Source organism: Moschus berezovskii, chromosome 3, assembly GCF_049115385.1.
Source record: "Moschus berezovskii isolate FMDL1 chromosome 3, NW_MosBer_1.0, whole genome shotgun sequence".
NCBI lineage: Eukaryota > Metazoa > Chordata > Mammalia > Artiodactyla > Moschidae > Moschus > Moschus berezovskii.
In genome coordinates, this window is record NC_142462.1 from 27,615,194 (window position 1) to 27,636,098 (window position 20,905).

Here is a 20,905-nt window from a genome sequence, read left to right on the forward strand (position 1 = left end):
AAAGAAGGCTGAGCACTAAAGAACTGATGCTTTCGAACTGTGGTGCTGGAGAAGACTCTTGAGGGTCTCTTGAACAGCAAGGACATCCAACCAGTCAATCCTAAAGGAAGTCAACCTTGAATATTCATTGGAAGGACTGCAAAAGCTGAAGCTCCAATACTTTGGGCACCTGATGCGAAGAGATGACTCATTGGAAGAGTCCCTCATGTTTGAAAAGATTGAAGGAGGGAGGAGAAGGGGGGTGACAGATGGTTGGATGGCATCACGGATCCAATGGACATGAGTTTGAGCAAACTCCAGGAGATAGTGAAGGACAGGGAAGCCTGGCGTGCTGCGGTCTATGGGGTCACAAAGAGTTGGACATGACTGAGTGAACAGCAGCATGTAGTAGTAGAACAGAATCATATCACACTGTTAATGAATATATTTGTTCATTGATACTACACTGATGAATGGTCTCTGTATAAACAAACAAAAAACAAAGCCAGAAGAAAAAAAACAAACCTAAAACAGATTGCTTCATATGGCAAAATAGTATTGAAAGGGGAGAGGGTAAGAAAAAAGAGGAGGAAATTTAGAATTCTGGGGAAAGATTTCTTCCAAAATTTTATTTTAGAAAAAAGAAATATACTTTCTTTTAACAAGTATTTCTGATAATCTGCCACATGCCTTCGGAGAAGGTAATGGCAAGCCACTCCAGTACTCTTGCCTAGAAAATCCCATGGATGGAGGAGCCTGGTAGGCTGCAATCCGTGGGGTCGCTATTGGTCAGACACAACTGAGCAACTTCACTTTCACTTTTCACTTTCACACATTGGAGAAGGAAATGGCAACCCACTCCAGTGTTCTTGCCTGGAGAATCCCAGGGACGGGGGAGCCTGGTGGGCTTCCGTCTATGGGGTCACACAGAGTCGGACACGACTGAAGTGACTTAGCAGCCACATGCTAACACTATGTAAGGAGAAAATTGTCAACAAATGTTTTGAAAGACAAAGTTGCTGATTTTGGGGTGACCATATTAAAAAAAATATGGGAGAAGAGTCAGGAAAAGTACATAAAACAAGAACAGAGGGAGGATGAAAGACAGACAGGAGGATGGACCAAAACAAAAGAAGTTAGAAATAATATCTTGACACTACCCTTATGGCAGAAAGTGAAGAGGAACTCAAAAGCCTCTTGATGAAAGTGAAAGAGGAGAGTGAAAAGGTTGGCTTGAAGCTCAACATTCAGAAAACAAAGATCATGGCATCTGGTCCCATCACTTCATGGGAAATAGATGGAAAAACAGTGGAAACAGTGTCAGACTTTATTTTTTGGGGCTCCAAAATCACTGCGGATGCTGATTGCAGCCATGAAATTAAAAGACACTTACTCCTTGGAAGAAAAGTTATGACCAACCTAGATAGTATATTAAAAAGCAGAGACATTACTTTGCCAACCAAGGTCCGTCTAGTCAAGGCTATGGTTTTTCCCGTGGTCATGCATGGATGTGAGAGTTGGACTGTGAAGAAAGCTGATCACCGAAGAATTGATGCTTTTGAACTGTGGTGTTGGAGAAGACTCTTGAGAGTCCCTTGTACTGCAAGGAGATCCAACCAGTCCATTCTAAGGGAGATCGATCCTGGGTGTTCATTGGAGGGACTGATGCTGAAGCTGAAACTGCAATACTTTGGCCACCTCATGCGACGAGTTGACTCACTGGAAAAGACTCTGATGCTGGGAAAGGTTGGGGGCGGGAGAAGAAGGGGACGACGGAGAATGAGATGGCTGGATGGCATCACCGACTCTGTGGACATGAGTTTGAGTGAACTCCGGGAGTTGGTGATGGACAGGGAGGCCTGGCGTTCTGTGATTCATGGGGTCGCGGAGAGTCGGATACAACTGAGTGACTGAACTGAACTGAACTGAGTCTTAAGTAAACAAATTCGATGAAGCTCAAGTAGCAGTTTGGAATAGAGGAGGAGAAGCTGTTTCTCAATAAAATGAAATGGGAAGTGGCTAGCACAGATGTTCATTTCAGCAATCCCATCATTCCATACCTCCCAGAACTCAAAGTCACCTGGCAGTGTGTGTGCTAAGTCACTTCAGTCGTGTCCTACTGTTTGTGCCTCTATGGACTATAACTCATCAGGCTCCTCTGTCCATGGGATTGTCCGGGCAAGAATACCAGAGTAGGTTGCCATTCCTTTCTCCAGGGGATCTTCCCAACCCAGTGATCAAATTTGGGTCTCCTGCACTGGCAGGAAAGTTCTTTACCACTAGTGCCACCTGGGAAGCACTTGATAAGAAGCAACACAGAAAATTGACACCATCTCTATTTAAAAAAAAATAAATTTATTCATTTTAACTGGAGGCTAATTACTTTACAATATTGTAGTGGTTTTTCCATACATTGGCATGAATCCGCCCCGGGTGTACATGTGTTCCCCATCCTGAACCCCCTGCCCAACTCCCACCCCATATCATCCCTCTGGGTCATCCCCGTGCACCAGCCCCGAGCATCCTGTATCATGCATCGAACCTGGACTGGCGATTCATTTCACATATGGTAATATACATGTTTCAATGTCTTTCTCCCAAATCATCCCACCCTCGCCCTCTCCCACAGAGTCCAAAAGACTGTTCTATATACCTGTGCCTCTTTTGCTGTCTCGCATATAGGGTTATCGTTACCATCTTTCTAAATTCCATATATATGCGATAGCATACTGTATTTGTGTTTTTCTTTCTGGCTTACTTCACTCTGTATAATAGGCTCCAGTTTCGTCCACCTCATTAGAGCTGATTCAAATATATTCTTTTTAATGGCTGAGTAATATTCCATTGTGTATATGTACCACAGCTTTCTTATCCATTTGTCTGCTGATGGACATCTAGGTTGCTTCCATGTCCTGGCTATTATAAACAGTGACACCATCTCTAATCTCAAGGAGTCCAAGTGTCTAAAAGGATAACTTGGGTTGTAGACAACTGATTCCTTTACCGGACCCAGTGTGATAAGATCTATCACAGTCGCACTAACTATAGTAATAAATATTCAGAGGAGGAGAATAATTGTGCCTGTCCACAGGGTTTTCAGTAGACCCTTTGTTTGAAAGACGACCCAGACTCACTTGTCTCCCAGGATAGAATTTTACACAATTTGAACTGAGAGTTTTCTCTAGTTCAGAATGCACATCATTTTCTGCTAAAATAAGGTTCTCTGATTCTAGACTGTTTAATGAAGAAGTTCTCCTCTCCAGGTTTTAGCCTTTAGCCATTAAGAAACATTTGTAAAGATGATCAGAGTAAGGCACAATGAAATTTAAGCATTTAGCCACTCTTCCTGAGGTATTTGCTCTGGAATTCATTCTTTTCACTGATAAACGTGAAAAAGAAAAATACCTTTAGGGCAATATACAGGCTAAAAAGGTGAGTCCTTCAAAACACTTGGAAACAGCATTTGTACTAAGTTTATGTGCTACCGTTTTGTTGCTTTTTTGGGGGGGGGCAGTATATGTACCCAAGGAAAACATTTGGGTTGTATTCAAATGGGGCCTGCCTTGTATGTATGTCAATATTCTGACTAGAACTTGAGGTGAAAAGTCAATTGAGTGTCTGCTGAAAGTCTTATCTTGGAAATAGTACTTTTACAATGTGTTTTTACTGAGTGTGTTTTAGGTGTAAGGCATTATATAGGGGGAAAAAATGAAAAAAAAATTCTGTAAAACATGGTGTAATTTTCAAGGATTGTAAATTTGTAAACTGAACAGTTGTTGTATGAAGCAAGCCTATTTATAGCTCTATACACATCACTTCATGGGAAATAGATGGAAAAACAGTGGAAACAGTGTCAGACTTTATTTTTTTGGGCTCCAAAATCACTGCGGATGCTGATTGCAGCCATGAAATTAAAAGACGCTTGCTCCTTGGAAGGAAAGTTATGACCAACCTAGATAGTATATTAAAAAGCAGAGACATTACTTTGCCAACCAAGGTCCGTCTAGTCAAGGCAATGGTTTTTCCCGTGGTCATGTATGGATGTGAGAGTTGGACTGTGAAGAAAGCTGATCGCCGAAGAATCGATGCTTTTGAACTGTGGTGTTGGAGAAGACTCTTGAGAGTCCCTTATACTGCAAGGAGATCCAACCAGTCCATTCTAAAGGAGATCAATCCTGGATGTTCATTGGAGGGACTGATGCTAAAGCTGAAACTGCAATACTTTGGCCACCTCATGCGACGAGTTGACTCACTGGAAAAGACTCTGATGCTGGGAAAGGTTGGGGGCGGGAGGAGAAGGGGACGACGGAGAATGAGATGGCTGGATGGCATCACCAACTCTGTGGACATGAGTTTGAATGTACTCCGGGAGTTGGTGATGGACAGGGAGGCCTGGCGTGCTGTGATTCATGGGGTCGCGGAGAGTCGGACACGACTGAGCGACTGAACTGAACTGAACTGAACTGAACACATACCTAAGTTTATACAGACTCCAGCAGAATGTTAGAACGCAAAAATCCACATTCACATGAAAACTACAAAATAACAAATTTTGAATTTTGTAACAGTGTGTTTCAGAATGACCATCTAGCATCCTGTGGTTACATTTGTTCTTTTCCACTGACCTGTAGAATACTCTGCTTTAGTAAAAAAATTTGGAGAAAAATTGATACAACACATTGCTTCCTGCTGCCACTTTTGAGAGGGTTGTAGCTTTGCCCTTGGTTTTCTAACTTTTCTGACTTTTTTCTAGGGTTAGAGAGTGGAGGAGGGTTGTGGGGAAAGAAATGTGCTGGGCTCTGTCTTTTTTTTTTTTTTTTAATCTTTATTTTATTGTTCAGCCTCTTAAACAATTTTTTAAAAATTATTTTGGTAAGAATACTTAACATGAGGTCTATCCTCCTAACAGATTGTTAAGTCTGCAGAACAATTTTGTTATAAGTACACTATTGAACATCAGATCTCTAGAACTTACTCATTTTGCATAAGTGTAATTTCATACGTGTTGATTAGCAGCTCCTCATTTCCCATTCTATCTCAGCATCTGGCAACCACCATTCTCTGCTTATATAAATTTTCTGCTTTCGTAGAAAATTTTGAGAAAAATTGGAACAACCCATTCTTTTAGGAGTCTGTTTTTGGTTCCTCATAGAAGTTGAATCATGCAGTATTTGTTCTTCTGTAAACTGACTTAATTCACTTAGCCTAATGTCCTCAAGGTGCATCCATGTATTCTAATATGGCAGAATTTGTTTGTTTGTTTTTTAAGGCTGAATAATAATCTATTGAGTATCATACAGCACATTTCTTAATTCTTTCCTCTGCAAATGGACATTTAGGTTGTGTCTACATCTTGCCTCTTGGAAAATAGTGCTGCTTGAGCATGGAACTCTAACATCTCATTGATTTCAGGTTTTTTTGATAAATACCCACAAGTAGAATTGCTGAATCTTAAGATTGTTCTGTTTTTAATTTTTTGAGGCCCCTCCACACTTCTCACAGTGGCCGCACAATTTACTACTTCCTACCAACCGTGAGCAAAGCTTCTGGTTTCTCCACATTCTCACCAACACTTGTCTCTCTCTCTTTTTTGACAATAGCTATTCTAACAAGTATGACATGATATCTCATTGAGCTGTTGATTTTCATTTCCCTGATTATTTTTTCATAAACTTGTTGACCATTTGTATATTGTCTTTGGAGAAATGTCCATTCAAGTCTCTAGTCAATTCTAAAATCAGGTTAATCTTTTCTGCTATTGAGTTAGTGTTTTAGATATGTATTTTAGGTATCAGCCCTTTATCAGATAGATGTGCAAATATTTTCTCATGTCTGTATTCCATGTTTTCATTCTGTTGCTTGTTACCTTTGCTATACAGAAGCTTTTGTTTGATGTAGTCCACTTGTCTCATTTTGCTTTTGTTACCTGTGGTTGGAGTCCTGTCTTATATTTAGAAACTGTTTCAACCAATTGAAACCTAAGAGCATATTTAAACAGAAAACAAAATAAAATCAACAAGCATTCAACAACGGAATCCCTTGCTCCACTAGCTGTAAGAAAACAAGTGCTTTTCCAAATAAAAAATATCTGTAAGGTATTTGTCATAAAGTTAGCAAGAAATATTTGATACAAAAGAAAAATGTGAAGAGTGATTCCATTTCAAGAGCATTTTCTTAGGACCAGCATCTTCTTTCAATGCTCCGTGTTAAAAGGCAGAGCTTTTCAAATTGAAAAATGTTTTTGGATTTCAAGTTCATGTCTTATGCTTTGCAGGGCAACAGGGAAATAGGCAGGCACTATAAGTAGAAAACAAATAGAATAATTACAACTAAGTGACAGTAAAGTGACAATATGATTCCTGGAGTAAGCATTTTATTTTTTCACTTAAGGAAAAAGTGAAATTAATTAATAAAATTTTGACACATAGATAATATCAGTTAACAGTTAAAATAAATAATACGTAGTTTTAGCTATTCATTCTTAAAATAAAAACTTGTTTTCATCACATATAAAAAGAAGAAATAATAGATACGTCATCTCCATATTGTTTATTTGATTAAAACCCACAAAACCACATGGGGTAACTAATAAAACTATAATTAAATAGCTATAAACTGTATTTGAATGGTTAAAGGTAATTCAAAACAGCATAGTTCTTAAGACCTTCTCAAGTTATTTCTTTTTATATTAGCCTTTTCTTTTTTTTTGGCTAAACAGAAAACCTAAGTCAAACATAATACATGAAAAATTAATATTCATTATTTTCACAGTTATGTCACATGTCCCAATTTGTTTTCTATTAATTCACTGTTAAGTAAAACAAACAAAAAAGGACCAGAACATTTAAGCCAACAATGGCATATTTTAACTTTATAGATAAGAAAGGGCATTTTAGGAGCTTTTGACTTCAAAATATTTTGCTGTTATATTCAATTATGATTCTTATATGAGATTTTGGGAACAATTGAGTACTAAGCATGGGCATTTTACCTTTCCAAATGAGACTTGTAAAGCACATTATTTATAAAATTTCTAAGTAAGTGACAAAGGCAGAGCAAAAAATCTAACTGTGATTTTTGGTTCAAGTAATAAGGGGAATGAAAGTGCCTGAAGGAGGAGATAAAGAAAATCTAAAGTAAAACCTTCCCAACACAGTCTGGGGAAGAGAGATCTGCTTAGCATCTTCTCAGCTACCTCACTGTGCGTGCTGGTTGAAGAGGAGCTCGTTCCAAGAGTTCCACTCAGAGAAGCCAGGCTAAAGAAAAGCATATCGTTTAATAATTAAGAACCCAGTGAACTTGCTAGTTTGGCATTTTTTTCTTTTTCTTTGGCAAAAAAAAAAAAAAAAATATTTGTTTGGGTATACGTGTGTGTGTATATATGCTGTTGTGTAGTCACTAAGTTTTATCCAACTCTTTGTGACCCCTTGTGCTGTAGCCCACCAGAGTCCTCTGTCTATGGGATTTCCTAGGCAAGAATTCTGGAGTGGGTTGCCATTTCCTTCTCCAGGGGATCTTCCCAACCCAGGGATGGAACCTGCATCTCCTGCACTTGCAGGTGGATTCTTTACTGCTAAGCCACCATGTTATATGGCATATACACATATTTGCATATGGCATATATGATGGACAGGGAGGCCTGGCGTGCTGTGATTCATGGGGTCGCAAAGAGTCGGACACGACAGCGACTGTACTGAACTGAACTGAACACCTCCATCTCACTCTTTCTCTTCTGTGGGGAAAATGCCTAAGATCATAACAAATTTCAAGCATGCAATACTGTATTATTGACTATTATAGTCATCATGCTGTACATTAATTTCCCAGAACTTATTTATAATTTAAAGTTTGCCCAAATTTCTCCACACCCCCTGACCCAATAGAATAGGACTATTGTTCTGTTCTCTGGTTTATCAGTTCAACCTTTTTTTAAAAGTGAGAGCACCCAGTATTTTTCTGTTTCTGGCTTGTTTCATTTAGCATGATGTCCTTCAAGTCCATCCATATTTTCACAAATTTTCTTTTTTATGCCACTTTGATGTTTCTAGCATATCACTTGCTTTGCTTTCTTTGTTCTGGCAATAAATAATGAAGATAGCAAATATTGAATGATGTACTGGAGAGGAGGTACATTGTATCCAGTGATACTTTGGAGAGGAGGAAGGCCGGAGGCAGAAAGATCATTTAGAAAGCTAATTCTGCTCATTGTGTCCATTGTGAGCATTTTACATACACACATATATAATGATGATAGTACTGTGTATCGTGGGAAGCCCCAGTGGCTCAGCAGTAAAGAATTTGCTGACCAGTGCAGGAGATGTTGATTTGATCCCTAAATCAGGAAGATCCCCTGGAGAAAGAATTGGCAAACCACCCCAGTGTTCTTGCCTGGGGAATTCCATGGGCAGAGGAGCCTGGTGGGTTACAGTCCATGTGGTTGTCAAAAGACAAACATGACTGAGCAACTGTGTATCATAAGGCAGAGTCTGTATCAAAGCAGAGGAAAGGTCTGTTTTGGATTCATTGATTGTAGGCATGGCATCAAGGTTCATGTAAAAATATACCTGGGAACAAAGGTCAGGAGACAAGGTAGGAATGTAGAAAGAGTAAATTTTAAGTTGCTTGGTTATTCTTTTTATATATTAGTAAAATCATAGCATATTAAATATATAATATTTAAAGATTATTTTAAAATAAATATTTATTGAATCTTTACTCTGTTGCAGGTTTATGGTAAGAATTCTATATGAATTTTCTTAAGCCTTGCAAGAGGTCTGTAAGTTTATTATTCCTATCATTCTTTCATAATTGTAATTTCACAGCTAGTGAAGGGATTACAAATCAGACAGGTTTTCCTAATTCCAACATCTGTGCTCAAACCTCATCTCTGTCTTTGCATCCCAATGCCTAGATATGTATTTGTGTATAGTTAACATTCAATTCATGCCTGTTTAACAGATTGCTGACTGCATACTAATATTTGTGCCACAGGACAGCCTAAAGTTGCAAACGGTGTGTCTGAAGAATAAAGAAAGAAAAAATAAAGAGCCAAAGGGTGTAATCCTTGATTGATTAAAAAAAAGAAGTAGGATTAAGAAGTTTTTTAAAAAAGTACAATTAAAAAGATTTAGAATGATACAGTAATTTGAGGTGAAATATGTCAAAGATAGACCATAACGTTTAGGGAAGTTCTGCTTTGGCCTAAGTTGTATAAATTTATAATACACAGGGTCATGCAACTGGCCTAAAATTCATATCTCAAAGGGTAAACTATTTTCATTTGAAGAATACCGAGATATTTGTTGCAACCTTCTTTGCGTATAAATAGCAATGCCTGTCACAGTTGGGTTTTTAATTGTCTACGCTGTGCAAGATTGCACAGCACGGTCCATGGAAGATTTAAAGTGTGTATGTAACAGTCCTGTACTCAAAGAACCTTACCCGGGAGTTGGGGAGACTGGATGAAAACATTAATAATTTTGCACCCAGCTGTCTCCTTTTCCTTCACCTTGCCCTGCACACTGGCACATATACTCTTCTATCAGTTTTTTTTTTTTTTTCGGCTTTTTCTCTCCCACTGTCTGAGCTAACTCTCTCAAGATGGCACCAGAGCTTGCTCCCTCATTTCTGTCAGGTTTCTATAGAAAAATTAGGTAATTCACAGGGGCTCTTTTGACTCCCTAATCCAAGTCATCCGTATTTATCTTGATCCCCTTTCCCTATTTTATTTTCCGCTCTGGTACTTATTACCAATGTCCACATACTTATACAGTTTATAAATGATGTGTTTATTGATTATTTATTAGTGGATTATTTCCACCCACTAGACTGTGAGTTCTTTGAGAAGAGGAACTTTTTTGTTCATGCCTGTATCTTTAGCACTTAGAACAGTGCCAGGTATGAAGTAGAAACTCTAAATTTTTCATTAAATGAATGAAAAAATGAACTGGTTAAGGATACCTTTAATTGCACAACAGCCAAATTGTTAATGCAAGCAAGAATCACTGCAGAGATTCATAGAAAGTGCTTGGTTATGTACCTTTTTCCTGAGTCTTACAGTGTCTCAAGGAACGAGATTCTGTCTCTTGAATTTATTTGTGCCTCAGGACAGTCTAAAGTTAATCTTCTTTTGGATATATATCTTTTGCCAACCAGTCAGTATGAGGGAAAGTGGGGCCAAAAACAAGTTGGGATTTACTCTTCAAAAGGGAAGCTAGTGAATAGTTGGGAGCAGACAAGCTACATGATGTGACTTGTATTTCAAACCGATCCTTACTGTTGCTCTGCTGATTACAAAGCTGTGAAGCATCTGAAATGAAGGTGGCTTCTTGCCTCTAGCCAAGGATATTTTTGTTCAGACAAAATAATTTACTGTTTTACTTTTGCATTCCCCAAAACCATTGTTTTAGGTTTCAAAGAAAATTCCCTCCCTTCATTTGAATATCTCCAATGTCCTCTTCGGCCTATCTCACTTTCTCCCTGATGCTGCAGAGTGCTCACCTCAGGAGGCTTCCTGGGTCAGGTGGAAGAGCCTCCATCATCTCCCCCATTCACTCAGTCCTCAAGTGCAGACACCAGTGATCTCTGTGGGCTTTAACTCATTCTCTGTGTGTTCTTTCTATTGAAGGCTAAGGGAAATGAGTTTGGAGAGAAGTGTGTCATGGCTTTCCTCCACTTTGCATTGGTTCCAATGGCAGTTGGACTTCTCTGTCTCTGGAGGTCTAACCACCCATTATATCATAACAAGATATGCTCTATATTATTCAAAATCACATTTAGCTGCTGTGTCATTAAAATGACCAACTCTAGACAATTCCAAGCAGTACTTTAACTTTCTCTAGTGGGTCTAAAACTTTTTGAGACACCTGTCTATTCACATTTACACTAGTTATAAAATGTCTAAAGTTCTGACCTGAATTTAGCTCAAACATTGCTAGTAATTGTGAAGATAGCTACTTTAGAATTCAGGTTGTAGGTTACCTGCTTAAAATCTATTTAAGCATGGGGAAATGAAATGGGCGTGACATTTACAAGCCAACATATCTATTTATCACATTTTAATAAGTCTGGTGCTTTTCACAGTGCACTGCTGTGGGATTTAGGAGAGGCTGGGTACTGATTCGTTATTCACAGATCACTGTAAAACAAAACAAAGGAAAAAAACACACCTACTTAATACCCCCTCTGATGATAAAAATTGAGTCCAGAATACCTGGAATGAGTCATTATTTTCTTTGCTCTTTGATAAACACTTCAGAAATCTGAATGTTCTCATTCAAATAACATAATAAATAAAGTAAAATAAAATTTGCATCTGTTATGTCATCTCCTTTGCTCAGGTTATGCAAAATTGTCACATAATGCATGATTATTTAATTACTCAAATTGAAGTAAGTCAAACACTGTATATTTCTGAAATTGTTATTCGAAGTTTTTGAGTTGTGATCACCCTAGAGAAAATTAACGGTTTGAGTGAAGTCCCTCAGTCGTGTCTGACTCTTTGTGACCCCACAGACTGTAGCCCACCACGTTCCTCCGTCCACGGGATTTTCCAGGCAAGAGTACTGGAGTGGGTTGCCATTTCCTTCTCCAGAGGATCTTCCCAACCCAGGGATCGAACCCGGGTCTCCCACATTGTAGGCAGACTCTTTACTGTCTGAGCCACCAGGGAAGTCCCAAATTTACACTATTAATGCCTATTACAAACTCTACGATCCCCTGAGCACTTAACCTAGTGTACGAAGTTCCCTTCATATGAAAGTTTCTTTTTCTAAAACTATAGTCATACTCTTTATTATTAAACACTTCTCGAGGTCACCCTCTTCCCCATTAACATAAAATACACTTTATAACCAAGACTGTGAATTAGGTGACATACATTTTCTTCACTGTTTCCATATTTAACTAGAGGAATATGACTATGTTCAGACTTTCACCAGAAAACTCACATAATAGGCATACTGATTTGGCTTTGCTTATTCACAATGTCATCATCTACTCATGTCAATTGTTTAGGACTCCTTCAAATATTTAAAAATTCAAATCCACTTAAGATCCTGCTGCTCTGGGTAAGGCTGTGGGACTCAAGAAAATTTCTAAAATGATGAATGGGACCATTTTAAAACCTGGGACTTGGTATGAAAATGACTTAAAAATCTGGAAAAAACTAAAATTTTAGTGGCAGATGTTTTTCTTTGGGGATCTTCTAAGAAAGCAATGAGGAAATGGTTCATCCTCTTCTCAAGGAAATAAGATGCCAGATCTGTTTTTCACAGTTTTCCATGAATATAATTCAGAGATAGGAAATAGACTGAAATCAGATTCTCATCTGACTTGACTGTTTTTCTGTCGTTTACAGTTCCATAGTTACTGTTTATCTAAACAACCTTCCCTGGGTATCCTTTTCAGTCTTCATGTGATAACTTTCATATGCATGGTTAGGAAAATACTGATGCATATGTGTGTTAGGGTTTTTTTTTTTTCCCTTAAACTTTTTGTTGAATAAAAAAAGCTGGTAGAGAATTTATTTTGGTGAAGAGGCCATGGATCTAAAAGTTTTGCTTCTGAGAGAATCACATTTTCTGTTTTGAGAAAATGAGCATTTAGTCCCACACAGATCACAGGGAAAATGAACCAAATCCCAGATCTTGCCTATAAAAGTCACAGAGAACATGAAATGTTGTATGGGTATGGGATTTTACTGCAGTGGCTCCCTCCTGCATCACAATCACCTTTGCAGACACTTGGGTACTCAAGGAATACCATTCATTTTGGAGATTAAAAAAAAGAGGGCTTTATTTTTCATGAGAAATAAGCACAATTTAGGAGTATGATGATAAGGAATATGGATACTTTCATTCACTGCTTCATTGTTAGTATAAATAAATGATAAATAACTTGTTTTGTGGGTTGATGAAAGAATGCCATTTCCTCCTTCCTTTTTTTGTTTTTTAAGATGCCATTTCTTGATCTGTCCTTTCTGGGAACATGAGAAAATTATTTGGAAATTAAATATAGTTTAACAGTTCAGTGATTTGTTCATTCATCAGAAGCATATTGCCTATTATGGCCTGGATGGGAGGGGAGTTCGGGGGAGAATGGATACGTGTATATGTGTAGCTGAGTCCCTTTACTGTTCACCTGAAACTGTTGAAACATTGTTCATCTGCTATGTGTGCCTGCGTACTTGGTCATATCCAGCACTGAAACTGCATGGAGCCCATGCGTACTTGGTCATATCCAGCACTGAAACTGCATGGAGCCCATGAGGTTCCTCTGTCCATGGAATTTTCCAGGCAAGAATACTGGAGCAGGGTTGTCATTTACTTCTCTAGGGGATCTTCCTGACCCAGGGATCGAAACTGCATCTCTTGTGTCTGATTGGCAGACGGACTACCACTGTGCTACCCATATTCCAATGCAAAACAAAAAGTTAGAAAAAAAAAAAAAAGACACATTGCCTACTACATACCAGTATTAGGTCCTAGGGGAACAATAAGAAACCAGATGGACATCATCCCTGATCCCATTATGTTTATAATCTGAATCTTGCTCTGAGAATGAAAAAGTAGAGTGCAGGCATGTATTCTAACATTTCCTTAAACTATCATCATGACATGATTTAGTAAATAGCTTGCCTTTCTAAGCATGTAATCAGCTCTAAAGTTCAGTTATGCATCAGTAATAACTAGAGAAATTGTTAAATAGATTTTCATGTTCTAAGCCAGACCTGTTAAATCAGAATGTCTAAAATTGGGGTCTAGACACCTGCATTTTTAAGAAACTCTGTAGATCTGTGTGACCATGCTAAACTGGTTTTCAGGAATTCAGGAATCACTATTCCTACAGTATACGTATTAAAACTTACATTCTCCATTTTTAAAAACATGTTCCTTTACATGGTTCATTTTTTAAAAATAAAATGCATGTGTAATTGTGTTGACAGTGATAAACAATAACATATAAAGATCAGAAGTATGAATCCCAAATTGTCCTTGACTGTGGTTAATTGTTGCATGGTGGAAGACCAAAGTTAAGTACTTTTGTTTGCTTGTCAGTTTTTGAACAGCTATAGTTTCTGAATTTCATAATTAAAATAAAAAATAATAGCATAAGAGTATTACATTATCCCTTGACTATTTTGAGAAATTTCCTAGGTATTTTTTTTTTTTTAAAGAAAAAACTAGTTAGGAATTAGTGAAATTTTACTCATGTTTTTTTTAATTTTGGAAAGCACTTTTTAGTAAAAACTAACAGTGATTTTTTCACAGTCCAACTCTCACATCCATACATGACCACAGGAAAAACCATAGCCTTGACTAGACGGACCTTTGTTGGCAAAGTAATGTCTCTGCTTTTTAATATACTATCAAGGTTGGTCATAACTTTCCTTCCAAGGAGTAAGTGTCTTTTAATTTCATGGCTGCAATCAGCATCCGCAGTGATTTTGGAGCCCAAAAAAATAAAGTCTGACACTGTTTCCACTGTTTTTCCATCTATTTCCCATGAAGTGATGGGACCAGATGCCATGATCTTTGTTTTCTGAATGTTGAGCTTCAAGCCAACCTTTTCACTCTCCTTTCACTTTCTTCAAGAGGCTTTTGAGTTCCTCTTCACTTTCTGCCATAAGGGTAGTGTCATCTGCATATCTGAGGTTATTGATATTTCTCCCAGCAATCTTGATTCCAGCTTGTGCTTCTTCCAGCCCAGCGTTCCTCATGATGTACTCTGCATATAAGTTAAATAAGCAAGGTGACAATATACAGCCTTGACGTACTTCTTTTCCTATTTGGACCCAGTCTGTTGTTCCATGTCCAGTTCTAACTGTTGCTTCCTGACCTGCATACAGGTTTCTCAAGAGGCAGCTGTGATTCATAGGGTCGCGGAGAGTCGGACACGACTGAGCAACTAAACTGAACTGAACTGAACAGTGATTTATATTTTGGTCTGTCAATCATGGAAAATTGTAAATCTCTTCTTTCAGATTAAACTCACTTTAACCCAATGAATCTATTGATATTTATTCTATTTCTGAAAACTGAACTAATTATGCAGCTAATTTTTATGCCACGTGCTGTGAATTCAATTTCTCTTTCACATTTCTGATCTCTTTCACATAGTCTGCTCTTTTTGGAAAGAGAAGTGGTATACAAAATCTAAGCAAATAGCACAAGAATTGCACATATAAATTAATGACCATGGGACTTAATAAGGGTTAGGGAGATTTTTTCTTTTATTTCACTTATTTGAGTAATTTGAAATCAACATAAGCAGCTTATTTTTGCAATAATTTCAGCATTCTCCTGATGCTGACAACTGCTGGGCATTTAGTTTTTGATCTTTTAACTTGAATTGCCATTACTTTCATTTGTACTTCAGCTAAGCAAAAACAAACTGATTAAGACTTCTCTACAACCCTCTTTAATAAACATTTTAAATCACATTTATAGGAGCAACTATCCACATGTCAAGCTGCAAGTTTATTAACACATTGTAATGTGCACATTGGACCAGTAGCACAGAAAATTGCAGCAGTATTTCTAGAGCAAACCTATGGTGACACACATGCTTGGTTTTTCTTTAATTGAGCTGAATATTAAGCTGATTTAGAATACTGCCTATTATTTGTGTAACCTACATTCTTAATAATCTAATTTCCATTGTGTGGTGGCCCAGAGCAAGGTGCTTTCTTGGAGTGAAGCAATTTGTGCTCACAGATGGGCTTCAACTGAAACAAATCATCTCCTGTGACCTCCCTAAGGGTCTGTTGTCCATCTGAGAGACTCTTCAGCTCAGCTTAGCTATGTCCTAACCTCTTTTCACTTTTCTGGAGTTCTCTAATTAGTCTGAATGATCGTTAGTAACAAATGTTCTTTCCATTACGAAGTGGGACATTAAAATTGTAACTGTTAAGATTTGTCATCCCTGAAAAAGAATTTGTCTCTTAAGATTTTTTTATTTTTTTTTTTACAAAGTCCTTAATTTTAAAATCATTACTTGAGTGGGTTAAATTTCCTCATTTCTTTTTAGCCTATGAATCTGTTCATTATCATCAGTATCTCCCATTGTTTTAGGTACATGTCTTGGGCTTTCCTGGTAGCTCATATGGTAAAGAATCCACTTGCAATTCAGGAAACCAGGGTTCAAGCCCTGGGATAGGAAGATTCCCTGGAGAAGGAAATGGCAACTCACTCCAGGATTCTTGCTTGTATAATTCCATGGACAGAGGAACCTGGTGGGCTAAAGTCCTTTGGTTTGCAGAGTTGGACATGACTCTTTTCATGTGTTAAATACCATGCTAGGTTTAAGTCTTAATTTGCCACAATCCCCCATTTTAGGCATTATTATCTGTTATGCTGATGAAGAAATGGAAGCCTATGAACCAAATCCCAAGACTAGCAAGTGCTAGACTCAGGATTCAAGTTCAATTTTCCCTTGATCCTTTCTACTATTTGTGGTTGTAGCCAAATTGCACTTTTATTACAAAATAGCCTTAAGGGAAACTTGTACTCCCACTGATATCTAATAGTTGATATGACCATGAACCCCCAGGCTAATAGAGCTACCCCTTTCTGTGCTATTGGAGAAGGAAATGGCAACCCACTTCAGTGTTCTTGCTTGGAGAATTCCATGGATGAAAGAGCCTGGTGGGCTGTAATCCCCGGGGTTGCAAAGAGTCGGGCAAACCTGAGTGGCTAACACACACACTCTGTGCTATAATTGAATTTTGAATATTGAATAATACTCTATATAAACAAATAACTATTCATATATACACTTCTCTGACTTGTTGTGCTATGAACTCTTTAACTCTAAGGACCATAATTTATTAATCTTGTTACCTGTAGTGTCTATCTCAGAGTAATTATCCAATGAATGGGATACCCTTCAATAGGTTAGTATGTTTGCTTTGATCTCCCACCATCCACTGCTCCTCCTCCTCTGCTGAATTTTAATTAAAAGTTGATGTAACAGATCCAATACTTAAGTCGTTAGAAACAATATGTAAATTGAAAAGCTAGCTATTTATTGAAAGGACAGAATGCATTTACTATAATATCATTATAATTAACTAGAAAAAAAACAAATATATTTCATTTGCTGCTCTGTCCAGCTCTGCTAAGTCTTGAGTTCTAAATGTATCCTTAAGTTTACATTCAGAACTCTATAAAAAAGGACAAAAGCAGAATTCCCAATGACAATGTCATTGATATGTGCTTGACTGTATCTTGATGTGGAAAACTTGCATAGAAAATATGATGAGCTAGCTTGAGTAATTGGAGCTGGTTATATTTATACAAGGGAAATCAGTCATATGTCAAGAAGAAGAGAATCCAAGTTTTGCAAAAATTTCTATGAAAAATTTTCTGGAATTTCATTATCTCTAAAGACTCTTGAGAGTCTCTTGGACTGCAAGGAGATCCAACCAGTTCATTCTAGAGGAGATCAATCCTGGGTGTTCATTGGAGGGACTGATGCTAAAGGTGAAACTCCAATACTTTGGCCACCTCATGTGACGAGTTGACTCACTGGAAAAGAGTCTGATGCTGGGAGGGATTGGGGGTGGGAGGAGACGGGGACGACAGAGAATGAGATGTCTGGATGGCATCACCGACTCGATGGACATGAGTATGAGTGAACTCCGGGAACTGGTGATGGACAGGAAGGCCTGGCGTGCTGTGATTCATGGGGTCACAAAGAGTCGGACACGACTGAGAGACTGAACTGAACTGAACTGAAGCTTGTCATGATCCAAAATTACAGGAGAAAAAGCCACCGAATAGGAGATGTGGAATATGGAAATCATGATTAATAAAGAGATTTATTTTGCCCTGTACTGGTTTTGTCAACCTGGACTTTTTTCCTCCTGTTTTTAAATGGAGATAATAGTGATTAGTTCTTGTTATATAACAAGGTACTAATGTCTTTGGCTACTTCCTACATCACATTGCACAGTGATCACATAAATGCTAAGATATGATCCACAATTTGAACAGTCATAGTTTGAGAAGGATTTTGTACATTCACAGAAATATGAGATCATGTAAGAGTCTGGAAATCAGGCCATGCCAGGATAAATTGGAGTGATTGGGATGTCTAGCTTGTAGAATCGAAGACTATCTGGAAATGGAGAGGCATACTATGTGGAAAATGCTAGATCTTTGCTGAATTTATGATGAGGAAGAAGTCTGGAAATTACAGGAGATGATCCAGTTTTTAAGTTGTTTGCAGTGGGAGGGAAATTCTGGTATCAGGTACTCCAAAATGGGTGAGTGGAATTTCCTTTATCTACTAAATTTTGTTTGTAGAGATAACTTTTCCAGGGCTATTGATATCTATTTGTTATGTTTGTTTTATGCTTCTAACATTATTGCTCTCTTTTAAGATTTCCACTCTAAATGTCGTGTTTTAAAAAATGTAACTTTGCTTTTGAATGGGTATGATAATACATTTTCTCCTTAAAGTTGGTCAGAAAAGAGTGAAAAGTATTTTATTCAGACATTTTGAATGAATTCTTCATCTATAAACATATAAGATAGTCTTTTTAAGTTTATTCCTACCCAGTAATAGTAAACTATCAGAATTAATAGCTTTAGAAGATGATAGGGTAATAACATTCATACCTCATTGTTCTCTATAAGGACAATGGAAAACTGCTAAGTAAGATCAAACCAGTCCATCCTAAAGGAAATCAGTCCTGAATATTCATTGGAAGGACTGATGCTGAAGCTGAAGCTTTAATACTTTGGCCACCTGATGCGAAGAACTGACTAATTGGAAAAGACCCTGATGCTGGGAAAGATTGAGGGCAGGATGAGAAGGGGATGGCAGAGGATGAGATGGTTGGATGGCGTCACCGACTTGATGGACGTGAGTTTGAGCAAGCCGCAGGAGATGGTGACGGACTGGCATGCTGCCGTCCATGGAATCACAGAGAATTGGACATGACTGAGCAAGTGAAATGAACTGAATGTAAACAGAAGAAAAAAAAAAAAAGCATTATCCATGTATGTAAAAGACATACACAACTTTTATTAAAATACTTGTCATGCTTCTCTTGATTTGAACCCAGTCAAGAGAAGGCACAGATGGACGACATAAGGCACCAGAGGTCACAAGGTAATGTAGATACTCTGAGAGCATTTTATACACGTGGGTAGTATCAAACAGTGCCTTAATTTGAACTGAGATTTTCAGATAATGACATTCCACACTTCTTTGCTATGTGTTAGGTTGAAATAATTAGCAATAGTAGAAGTAGTAATAATCATAAAGGTAAGCCTTGTAGACGTGCTTGCAGAGCACCAGTAGATGTGTAAGAGAGAAGAATCAGACAGGAGGCGTATCCACATACAGGAGGAATCAACAGTTTTGGATCAAAGTGGACTTTAACCTGAATCTGCAGAAGAATAGGTACATAGTAATAATAAAAAATGTGCATGTTAAAAATCAGTGTAATAGTGTAACACATGGGGAAAACTTCTAGTCTTAAATAATTCTTAAAGAAGAATGAAGCAAAATTAATTAAACATTAAGGTAAAAAGGTGAACAGAAGGAAGAAATAGAAAAGATAAAAATAAAAGTATATAAGGCTATGGTTTTTCCAGTGGTCATGTATGGATGTGAGAGTAGGACTGTGAAGAAAGCTGATCACCGAAGAATTGATGTTTCTGAACTGTGGTGTTGGAGAAGACTCTTGAGAGTCCCTTGGACTGCAAGGAGATCCAACCAGTTCATCCTAAAGGAGATCATCCCTGGATCTTCATTGGTAGGACTGATTTTGAAGCTGAAACTAATACTTTTGCCACCTGATGCAAAGAGCTGCCTCATTTGAAAAGACCCTGATGCTGGGAAAGATTGAAGGCAGGAGGAGAAGGGGACAACAGAGGATGAGATGGTTGGATCGCATCACTGACTCAATGGACATGGATCTGGGTGGACTCCGGGAATTGGTGATGGACAGGGAGGCCTGGCAAGTTGCGGTTCATGGGGTTGCAAAGAGTCAGACACGACTGAGAGACTGAACTAAACTGAACTGAAATAATAAAAATGAAAATGGCTTAATTAATATGTAATAGAGTCTCATTCTTTGGGTAACAAGCAATGTAATCAAGAAAAGGGAAAAAAGCACAATTGTACAAAGTAAAAAGTGAGAACGGAGAATTTCTCTGTATAGTCCTTCCTCACTTTTCCCTGCTCCTAGTGTATTTTATATATATATGAACCGTGTCTTATTTTTCATAGCTCCTATAAATGGGAATTTCTGTTAACACAGTACTGTGCAAAGCATGTATGTCCATAGTGACAAAATATTTTTGCCAAATGAAAGAGTTGGGTTAGCTTAACTTTAGGCAAATTAAGTTTTTAAAAACCTATAATAAATAAATCCATAGAACTCTGTAAGTTACTGAAGCTTACACAAGAGATATAAAAGCTTAGCAGACCAATTAACATAGACATAAAATTGTCAGTTACTTTGTTTCCAGACCCACATGACTTGTTCAGCTATATCAAACATTTTAAAACTTATCTCAGATGTTTTTATGGTGTTTCAAAGCACAAACAATGAAGGAAAATGTGTGTTCTTTTTTACAGGCAGCATAACATTTGTATAAAAATATGACAAACACAATAAAGGAAAATTAGAAAACAGACTCCTTTAAAAAGTCATTGCAGAATCCTAAATAACAAGATAGTCACATTAAAACAAAAAGGTATTATGTCCAAGTAAAATTCATAGAAAGTAATGGCAATTCATTGTTAATAAATCTATAGGTTATCATTCAAGTTAAGGAGAAAACCATATTCATCTCTGAAGATCCTAAAACAACAACTGATAAAGTTTATATTCATTCCTTTTAAAAAACACATACATACACAATAAAAACTTATTTTAAACCCAAAACTAGTGTCATCCTCAGTGACA